We start from the raw sequence: 11438 nt of genomic DNA on the forward strand, positions 1-11438 counted from the left end.
GCGACGGCAGATGCGGTAAGTTGTGTGGGGTTGGGGGGAGGTCTACGATACCTTCTAGATACCTCACACGAGTCTTCGAACGACCTTTAACTGGCGTCGAGTTGATAAGTGCCCCCGTCAAGTCAAGGGAAATTGGTAGTAGTTGCACTTGAGTACGCCTCAGTGCTGTCGCCCCTCCCAAGTGGGGGGGGTATGTCTGGTTAGGGATCTTGACACCGGTTACGACCTTGCCGTTGGCCCTTAAACGTTAGGATGTACAATTTCAATATTTCAAGTAAATGTTTTGTAGGATGTTAGTTCGGCTAGGAGAACCTCTGTATTAGAGAATCTGTTAAGGTGAGCCAAACATCGCAATGTGGTATGAAATTGTACATTAATGTTTAAATGTTTTTAATTTTTTGTTTTAATAAATACGGCCGGGAGGGTCACTCCCTCCCACTTCCAAAAACTTCAAGAACTGTTTCCGGTTTCCCTCCTTTGGGGATTGTGTTGAGAGGGGGTGGCGGGTATCTCAGCCATAAAGGTCTGGCATATAGTTAGGAGGCTATTGGGCCTCGGGAAAATAACGTGGTACACTCCATTCTCATTGTTGTTTTTCCTACCTTTAGATGTGTTGGATAGAATAGTATATAATTGGAGGGAGAAAGGCATTAGAGTGGTGGGTGACCTGTATGATGGTAGCTATTGCAAATCTTTTGAACAACTACGAGAACAATATTCTCTCCCTAGAGAGCATTTCGCAAAATATCTACAGATTCGCAACTGTTTAACGTGTATTGGTGGTAACTTTAAACCGAATTCTTTGATCGAGGACATTATGAAAGGGGAAAGGATTGGAGCTTTATATAAGCATTTGTTAGACACTAAAGAAAACGATCTAGAGCAGCAGAATAGTAAATGGTGTGTCAAACTAGGCAGACAGTACATTCAAATAGAAATCTCATTAGATATGGCTAAAGATTTATTCTTGCCTGCAAAGCTGGTGGTGCAACATTTTAAATCAATCTATAATTTATACTACACCCCAGACAAGGTGTCCAAATGGTCAGGAGATGCAATGGGGAAATGTTTTCGTTGTGCGTTTGCCTCAGCGAATGATGTTCACATTTTCTGTACATGTACTGTATTAGCTCCATTGCTGTCTCAGATAGAAAAATGTGTTTCGGCAATTGTGGGTAGTCCGATACAATTATCAGTAACGCAGATATTATTGGGTGTTGAAATGGGTACATTGAGTACTAGCATTCCGAAGAAGCACGTCAAATTAATTTGTTTAGTAACTGCAGTGTATAGGCTGTGTATCGCATCTGCATGGTTGCAACAGGAACCGCCTGCTTTTGAAGCTTGGCGGTCTCGCTTTTTTTCGATACATAATATGGAGCACAGTCTCTATGCTTTAAAGGGCTCCGGCAGAAAGAAGATCGGGCAACAGATCTGGGGATTAGTCACAAATTATCTGGAGATGTAGGGGGAGATTTGTGTGGATTGTTTATAATTTATTGCTGGACCTAATTGAGACTGCCTTTATGAAAAGTATACTTAACAATTGGTTTTCTTTTTTTCTTGTGTTTTTTTCAATAACTTTTTTTTGTTTATATTCTTGTATTGTAGGCCTCAAAATGACAATATCTGGATATGTATTTGCTCGACAAAACTGTCTCCCTTTTTGTTTTTTTTCTCTTTGTGTTTCTGTACCAACCGACTCATGTGTTTTTGCATAAATAAATAAAAAATAAAAAAAGAGCTAGTTTTGCACCTTACTGTGATCTGACACATAACTGAGATGTTGCTCCTAAATATGAGTTGTGATTCTTAGGCCCAGATTCTAAAAGTTGTCAGACTGCATGTATTAGCCAATGTAAGCCAGATCTAATGGGTTTGCCAATGTTTGTTGTTGTTTCTACCTCTATGGTCCTTTATGCTAGGCATATCAAACATAGTGCCATGCGTACCAAAGCATACACCAGCATGGGGCAATTATCTTCTACAACCGAATACCCATAGTTGACATCTATTCATATATGGCAACACATCATCGTGTCCCAAATGATGCAGCTCTGCTTGTAGGTATGTGGTATACATATAGCCGATCACTGTACATGATCAAAAGCTTGCATACAGTCAACGAGTCATAAGAGAGGTAGCTGCATAATGGATTGCCACTGCATTTTGATGTATTGGTCTTTAAAGAGGTGCCTCTTCCTCTCAACTCTGTTTATAAGTAACATACAACATGCATGCAGTAGTAATATGTTAAATCTGACAACTGTTAACAAAGTAACTTACTAAACTGTATGCAAGATACAATTTTATTCCCTAATAACAATTTCCATTTGCACTGAGGTATCATAAAAAAAACAAAGGTAATATCCAGTACTAATAAATGTAAGTTGTGAGATGGTGTTCTATTCCTCATTCTAAAATTAAGAGTCTGCCGATATGCAACAGACAATTTCATGCACAGAGATATTTTTGGTACTGGTGTCCAACGCAGTAGTAGTGAGTGGTACTGGCAGTGAAAGGTGCTGGGAGCTGCGTCCTAAGAAGTACTCTGGGCCCTGGCACTCATTTATTTTACTTTGCTTTGAGATTAGAGAGAGACCCCTTATGAACACCAGGGGAGTAGGGTACTTTGAACAGTAAGAAAAAAAGGGATTTCCCTTGGCTAACACAATTATAATTTCATGCAGATATATTCATCAAAAATGATCTATATAGAGACACCAGGTCCCATACACTGCAGTACATCCACACACAAATTATGTAGCTCGAAACATTTATTCTTTTTGTAAAAAATCTTAAGTTAAAAAAAAGACACTTTAAAAATTCATAAGCACAGAAAATGCTCACAATGAAACATATTACAATTCATAGGCACAATTGTACACACTTAAATGGTTAAAAACACAATGAATACATTTTTCACACCAGTTGTAAAAAGAATTACATGAAAGGAGAGACATACAAAATACATTACTAATTAGTCATTGAATCTTACACATCTGAGAACCGAACAATTTCGAAATCTAGACCTGGGCCCATTATGTTCTTGACTAAAGGATAGATTTGTTCTCTTGATTGTGTATAGGTGGCGTCGACGCGTTTCGATGGCTACCATTGATATTCTGCCATCTTTATCAAGATTACGTGATCAGTCTCTTCTAATTTCTGGGCACTGGTTGGTTGCCACTGACAGGAATTTTCCTGGTTACATAACAGTCTTTGTCATAGGGAGTTTATTCACGGTTTCAGACTTCAGGCGTTTGGTCCTTCTCTATGCTGCATTCTTTGAGCGAATGTAGTTGCTCTTCGAATCCGCCTTTCTCTTATCACTTAATTTTATGCACCTTATTACCTTAATATGATGCGAATGTTCATTGGCATTTGCATTGGCGGACTCTATTTCTTTTCTTTGGGTTCTACACCAATCCTGTTGAATCGCCCAGCACTCGTTACGTGTGTGCTGGGGCAGAACTCGAAACAGGGAGTAGATTGTCTGACAGACTTTTTGGGCGTCTTTCTATCGGCGGCCGCCTGTTTCAAAGCGTTCCACTCCCTTCTGGTTACCGTCGCGTCACTCCTTATGTCAGATTTTGCGATTCCGGCAAAGGGAGCACAGCTGAATTGTTGTCTATTTAGATAGTGGGAGTTGGCACTGTTTCACATAGATAGCCAAGAAAAGTACCTGTAGCTTAGACTTCAGTGTGACGAATGGGTGAAGGAGTTGGTTAACAGAAGACATGTGGTTGCTGACTAGAGTTTGTTCTTGGAAAATGGTGAGGAATTGATACCAAACAAGAATCAGTGTAGGTAGGAATAATATCAGTTTAGTAGGAGTTCCATAAAAAGAAGTAGGGCTATCCACTAAACAATTTCTAGAGACTCTGGTCCTGGACAACATCAAACTTGAATATTAGTCTACATTTTTCGCAATGAAAAGAGCACAACGCACCTTTCCAAAGCCAGGGCCAGACCTAAGAGCAATATTTACCTGTGTTCTCAATTTCAGGGATCATGATGCAATTCTCAGAGCCTACCGAACTAACGGATTTGTTCAGTTTGAGAACAGACAGATCATGCTGTCCCCAGACTACACACAAGTGGTGCATGCCAAACGAAGGTCCTCTGCTGAGGTAAAACTGCAGGTATGTAAAATAAATATTACTATATGATGCTATTTCCAGCTAGAGATCAAGATTTACTGTACTTATCTGTATGTGTTTCAGTAGGGTACAGGCTTGTGCCCCACTAAGTTGAATTGTTGAATTGTTGAAGGAATGTTGCTAACATCGTCTGCACAGTTTTATACCTTTTAATTCCTGTTTCCTGTCCAAGGTGAACATCTGGTTATTTTTAAATGAAGAAGTCTGGGACTGGCTTGATGGTTGTTATAAAGTTAGAGGGAGAAGAATAGCAACATCACCAAAGCCCCAAATAGCAAACCGACAATGGCGAGAAAGAAGAGCGGAAGACGAACATAGTAGAGATGAGGAGGAAGGGGTAACCCGGAGAGAGAAAATACCACAAAACATGAATCAATGGGACAAACTGTCACCAGTTTTGAACGCCCCACCCTACCTCGAAAAAGGTGGTAATGAATACAATTGGGTATGGACAATGGGGAACGAACATTCCAATGACAATTATAGGGTAGTTAACAGACTGTGGAACCAAAGAAGATATACACATGGACAACTCCGTAAATCCATCATGAGGTACTTGCAGAGTCCATAGCCGTACACTGGAGAACAGAGTGAAAGAGGCCAAGGGGAACCATTGAAACAAGAGGTGAATACCCCAACACACAAGTAATCTTGGTCTCTCCCCAATCAAGAGTGGGCAAAAGTACTTCAGGAATGTTTCATGTTTAGGTTGTGTAAACAAGCTGGTTAGAGTTAATAATGTCTGGACGACAGACGGTTTGAGCTTGAGTGGGACAAAAGGGGCAATACTCAATTTATATTTCTGAAGCACCGAAATACACATGATGGAGCTAAAATTAAAAAAAAATTGCAGTAAGGAGGAGCCTTGTCTATGAAACCATTTATGAAAAATGTAATTGTCTGATATCTGCTGAGTGTTATATCAGTTGGGAAGACAATATTCCTATTTTTCTAATGTTGAAGGCTCATTTTCCAGACTGGATTATACCCTGGCCCCAATAACACACAGCTGGAAATATGGTGAAGCAACGCATCTGGCAAAGGGGATATCAGACTGCTCGCCTTGGAAACCCATTTGGTGGCCCCCTCACCTGATGAGTGGAAATTAGACCAAGGAGAACTGAATAAGACTGAACCAAATACAATGTTGAGTGAGGCAACAGAGTGGAATTTCAAAGAAAATGAGGGATCTGTAAATTCTGAGATGAACCTATGAAAAGTCTGTAAGAAAGTATTGAGAGGTCGATATGTAGAGTAAGGGAGGCAGATGTGTTGAGTAAGAAAAGCACCTTGTGAAACTGGAATTTAGGAAATTGCAGGTCCTTTCAATTGACTTAGAACGTGAGATTGCTATGCTGGGAAAGTAATGCAGGATACTGGTGGAAAGAGAATCTAGACCACACTATCAAATCAAACAAAACTGACTCTATGATGTTGACAATAAATTTGGAAATGACCTTACTTGTTAATCTCAGAAGGAAGAAAGTCACGATGAATTCATCACGTTAAAACTAAGACAGGAGCTAAAGCGGGAGGCCTAATGGGGACCATGGATGCATTAGCACATACATTTACACTATACCATAAACCAAAAAATGAATCTCAAATTAATTGCCAAAATGATAACTTAGAAAGCTGGTTGAGGACCTCCCATCCAACATTCAGTCACATGATTCAAGATAAAATGGAGGAATAAATGAGAGTGGACAAAATGTCAGAGGCAGCATTGCAGCTGAAGAGTGAGATAACTTGAGGCATGTATGATTTCCCCAAAACATCTTTAAATGAATTGCGAGCAAACAGCTAGAACCTATTGAACATATGCATTATGGTGCTAAAGAAGAGGGGCAGGTATTCCCAGACCTGCATACAGCCACTATAATTTTCCTCCATAGGCAAGCCAAGCCCCCAGAAAAATGTCGGCCTTACATGCCCATCTCATTATTGAATGCAGAAATTAAAAAATTAAAATCTTAACAAAGGTCCTTACCTGCCGCCAATGTAGAGTCATAAATAAATCATGCCTTTTATTTCCAAAGTGACCACACATAGAGGACTAAAACAAGGATGCATGATCAGCCCCATTTTTTTAAATATGTTAGTTTCTGATTTGAGCAGCCTGTAATACCAAGCACAAACCCACCGCCAACCATAGGCGGCCAGAGCTTGACATCCTTCTGTTAGCCCTGGCATCCTTCACGTGGTTTCCCCTAGCTTTTTTCCTTCAGACTGCCTCTTTTAACTGACTACATTTTTGCTTGCTTTAGAGCTCTGGGCGCATTACTACTGCTAACCAGTGCTAAAGTGCAAGTGTTCTCTGCCTTGAACATGGCAACATTGGCTTGTCCATAATTGGCATACTTAATTTACCTACAAGTCCCTAGAAAAGGGCGCTACATGTGCCCATGGCCTGTAAAATAAATGCTTATAGAAGCCCTGCAGCACTGATTGTGCCACCCACCTAAGTAGCCCTTTAAACACGTGGCAGGCCTGCCATTGCAGAGCCTGTGTGTGCAGTCTTTTTTTTTTTGTAAATCTTTTTATTAACATTTGAAACAACACAAAAGGCATCAGGTGACGGGTAATTGAGCATAACATTTGTGCACATCTATCCATGTCCAAGATATTGTCCAGGATTTTACTCTGGGTCAGGTGAGTCCAACGGCACAGTGTCATCCACAATATGCGGAGGAGTACATATATATCCCCCAGTAGGATTTCCACGCACCCCAGACTTTCCCCCACTTTTAGGGCTGACCCCTAGCCACGAACTCTGATCTCTCTCTAAACATGCACCAATCAAGATCTTCCATACATTTCTCTATCTGTGGCACCTGATTAGCTCCCCATAGTTGTGCGATGTTGCGCTTGGCTATCATGCATGTCGGTGTCACCCATTTTTTCCCGTGTGCATTTAGGTCAGTCGGTTCTCACACATTAAGGATACATCGTCTGGACTCTATCTGCACGTCTACCCCCATCACCTCACATATCTTGCCATGTACTCGGACCCAGTAATCCTGTATTTTTGTGCAATGCCATAGGATATGTATAAAGGTACCCTCCTCCCCACAGCCTCCACGACACCCCCATCAGTCGCTAACCCCATTTTTACTAGCCGGGGGCCTGTTACATATGAGCGGTGCAGGATCTTCAATTGAACCAGTCTTAATCTCATTGGGACCACGGCCATCCTTGGGGAAGACACCGCCTCTCTCCAATCCTCATCCTCCAGCACACAGCCATCCTCACTCTAATTTGAACCAATGGGTCCTCCATATGATTAATCAGCTTTTTGTAGATCAGTGAGATAGTTTTAATAGGGAGGTGGCCTTTCAACACTCGATCCTCCAATAGGGAGGCCTCCGGAAGCTTGGTCCACAGGGGAATCTTTGCCGCTAAGGCATGCCTAATTTGCAAATAGCGGAATCTTTCGCTCTCCCGTAACTGGTGCCTGTCACATAATGCTTCAAATGTGAGAATGTCATCCTTTCCCCACACGTCTTTGACCTGAGAGATCCCGATAAGATCCCATCTATCAAACCCCTTTGATTTCCACAAACTACCGAGATCTTCTGAACTCCATAGTGGGGTGGCAAGCGTAATCCTACCATCCCATTTAAGGTGGCGATTAGCTAAGTGCCACACATGATCTGCATGCGGTAACGGTCCAATCCTAGCATTCAGGGCCCTTGTATAATCTCCGCCGGGTAACTGACCCCTATCCATCGCATACCCAGGATCTCCTGGAGATCCATAGATCACATGATTAATCACCGCTAGGTGGGAGGCCCAATAATACTTCCTGAGGTCCGGAAGTCCTATCCCTCCATCATACCAAGGCAGGGTGAGTTTGCTGAACGCGAGTCCCACAGGAGCTGTCTCTGGAGAGACTCTATTTCTCTGAAGTATGAGGGAGGCACTGGGTCAAGTGCATTTTGGAGTGCATATAGAAAGCGCCATCATATTGAACAATACCGTGCGACCCAATAAGGAAAGCGGCAATGCCCTCCACCTAGCCACATCCCACAGGAGCCTGTCTAGTGGCGGCCTAAGGTTATTATCAAATCGAAGCCTAGGGTCCATAGTCACATAAATGCCTAGGTATCGAAATCCCACTGACTCAATCTGCAGTGGGCAGGATTCCGGGACTACCAGAGGTTCTCAGCTAAGACCAAACAGCACCGACTTCCCCCAGTTTATGGCAAAGCCTGAATACCTACCAAAAATAGCCAATATATCAAGAAAACCGATCAAGGACTCCCTGGGGGACGTATGGTAGAGCAAAACATCATCCGCGTAGAGAGAGATTTTATCCTCCCACTCGGAGGTCCTTCTCAATACACGTATCGTTCTGTCCCATCGAACCCATGCTGCAAGAGGCTCAAGTGCCAGTGCGAACAGCAGCGGGGAAAGGGGACATCCCTGTCGCGTGCCCCTTCCCAAAGGGAAATCCTCTGATTTATGGTTGTTTACCACCACTCTGGCAAGAGCACCCGAATAGAAAAGGTGGACCCAACCGATGAATTCTTGTCCTATACCCATCTTGCCCAATACCGCATATAGATAGGGCCATTCAACTCTGTCAAACACCATAGTGGCGTCCAACGAGAGCAGGACCGCCGGTTCATGAATCTGAGGCGCACCTGCAATAATTCCATGCAGCTTCCAAGTGATCACCTTGACCAGCCTTGTTGCTAACAATTTTGCCTGTATCTTCGGCTCGGCATTCAAAAGTGAGACCGAGGCTTATCTTCCTTATGTATAACGACTATATTTGCAACCCGTTGATCATGTGGGAGGCAGCCTCCCTCCCTACTCTCCTCGAACATCTCTCGGAGAAACGGCGCTAATCTATTGGCATTTATCTTATAGAGTTCTATAGGTAGCCCGTTAGGGCCAGTGGCTTTCCCGGAACGGATCACTCTAACAGCCTGAGCAACCTCATCATTAGTGAAAGGGGAGTCCAGATATTTCCTGTTGTCCTCCGAGAGCGCTGGCATTTGTATATCTCGCAGCATGGCCTCGTTGTTAGCCTCCTTGTATTTACCCGTGGCCGTGTACACCATACCGTAATATGTCGCAAATTCCTCCGCTATCTGCTGCAGTTCCGTAATACTACCCGAACTCTCCGTATGCAATTCCGGCACCAATCTGGACCCCCACTCCCCCTTCTCCAACCAAGCGATCAACTTCCCCGCCCTATCCCCGTGTTCATAGCCCCTACTTTGAGTGTCCTCATGTTGCTCCCAGGCCCTCCCATGTGCCTGGCTTCTATACTCTTCTCTCAGGAGGCTCAGTCTGTGCTTCTCCTCCGGGGTACTATCTCCCGATTCCCCCCCTTCCAGAGTTGCCAACTCCGTCTCAATCCTATCCACCTCTGCGCGACCCCTCCTCTCCTTCCCGGCGATTAACGATAACGCCTCTCGTCACATCACAGTCTTATACGCCTCCCACAGGGAACTACCTGACTCAACAGATCCTACATTAGTTTGAAAATACCGTTCCGTGATCTGCACTATTTTTTTTTTGGTGGCGGGGTCCCTTAAATGCCATGCGCCTATGGGAGATATCCGACCCAAGTCTCTCTGGCCCACCTCTATTTTAAGCCAAGTCGGTGAATGATCCGATATCCCTCTGCCCAGATGCCTCACCTCCCAAATCTCTGCAAGCTGCGACGTCGGCGCCAGGACATAATCTAACCTTTATAAGGAATGATGGGCGGCCGAGGCGTGAGTGTAGCATTTTTCCCCGGGGTGACGCAGGCGCAATCCGTCTGCGAGTCCCTTGGTTTCAATGAAATCCGACAACCATTGTTGCGACAGCGGGAGGGTCCTAGTGGGATATCTTTCCAATTCGCCATCCACCACTGAATTAAAGTTCATCCCCCCTATCAACAACCCCATAGGCAGCGGCAAAAACATTCTGGATAGGTCTCGGAAGGTGTCAGCCTGAAGGGCTAGGGGGACATATATATTGACAAGAAGGTGACTGTTCTCCCCTCCCACCGCCCCGAAACGCCAATATATCTGCCTCCAGTATCCACCCAAGTGGCCTGTACATTCAGCGGGAAGGAGTTCCGGACCAATATCCCTACCTCTCTGGATCCCGTGGTGAACCCAGCATGTGCAAACAATTTGTACCCACCCTTGTGCAGCGCCTTACAACAATTACTTACCAGGTGAGTCTCCTGCAGCAACACAACATCCGGGGAGTGTCTCCTGATCAACTGTGAGACCATTCCTCTCTTTATCTTATCCCCTAGTCCATTCACATTCCAGCTGGGCGTGGCAATCCCCAACCCTAAAATGCTAGAAGACATGTAAATGGCACATCGTTTCCTCGACACCCAATGCCAAAAAAACACCCATAACAAAAACCCAACTTAAAGCTTGCTGCACATTGTAAATTCAAAATTACTGAAAAATTCAGCCATCCCTCGCCTCTCCCAACTCCCGCTTCACCTCCCCCCACCCTGCACCCCTGCCTAAAGCTTGCGTTCATCCCCAACCAGCAGTGTGCCTATCGCCCCAACCTACTCTACAACTAACTAAACGTAGAAATGGAGGAGGGCCTGGGAAAAACTCCCGCTTCTCCCCCACCCACCCTGCTGCCCGGATACAATCAAGTCCCCAAAACAATCACTTCGGATTGGCAGCCTCAGAGAAGCAGCAACCCCAGCCCTCCCCGTGTCACACTCAAGATACATGAGTCACATTTTGAACCCGTGTCACATTACTATTGTTCGTCCGCCTCCTCTCTGGATTAACCCTCAGTTTCTGTCGCAGATGCGCTGTCTAACCAGTCTGCCTGTTGGACCCGGCCTCATGGCGTGGTCCTCTCTGATCCCCGCAACCCAAGAACTACTGATGGACCTGACCCCAGTCCACCCAGAACTGTACATGACGCCTCTACCCCAGACCTGAGACGATCTCCAGACCGCGTGCCTGCACCCGTGCACGTGACCAACAGACTCCATATTTGGCCACTTCGGCCGGCCGCCGCCTTCCCTTTCGGCAGCCCTTGGCCGCTCCTGGCGGCAGCCAGGCGTGCGCGTCCGGCGCGCCCAGACCCGCCCGGGGGGTGAAAGACTCACCAAGTACCCGAAACCAAGACTTCAATCACACCTCCGGCCCCCTTCCGAGGAACTGGTTCCCCTCACACCTCTGAACTATCCCTGGGGGCTGGTTTTGATCACACCTTTGGCCTCCTAGCGAGCTGGCTCCAAACCATGATGGGCGTCTGGGATCCCCTGGACACATTGTCCAAAGCATC

This window comes from Lissotriton vulgaris, unplaced genomic scaffold (genome assembly GCF_964263255.1).
Source record: "Lissotriton vulgaris unplaced genomic scaffold, aLisVul1.2 SCAFFOLD_2494, whole genome shotgun sequence".
Taxonomy (NCBI): domain Eukaryota; kingdom Metazoa; phylum Chordata; class Amphibia; order Caudata; family Salamandridae; genus Lissotriton; species Lissotriton vulgaris.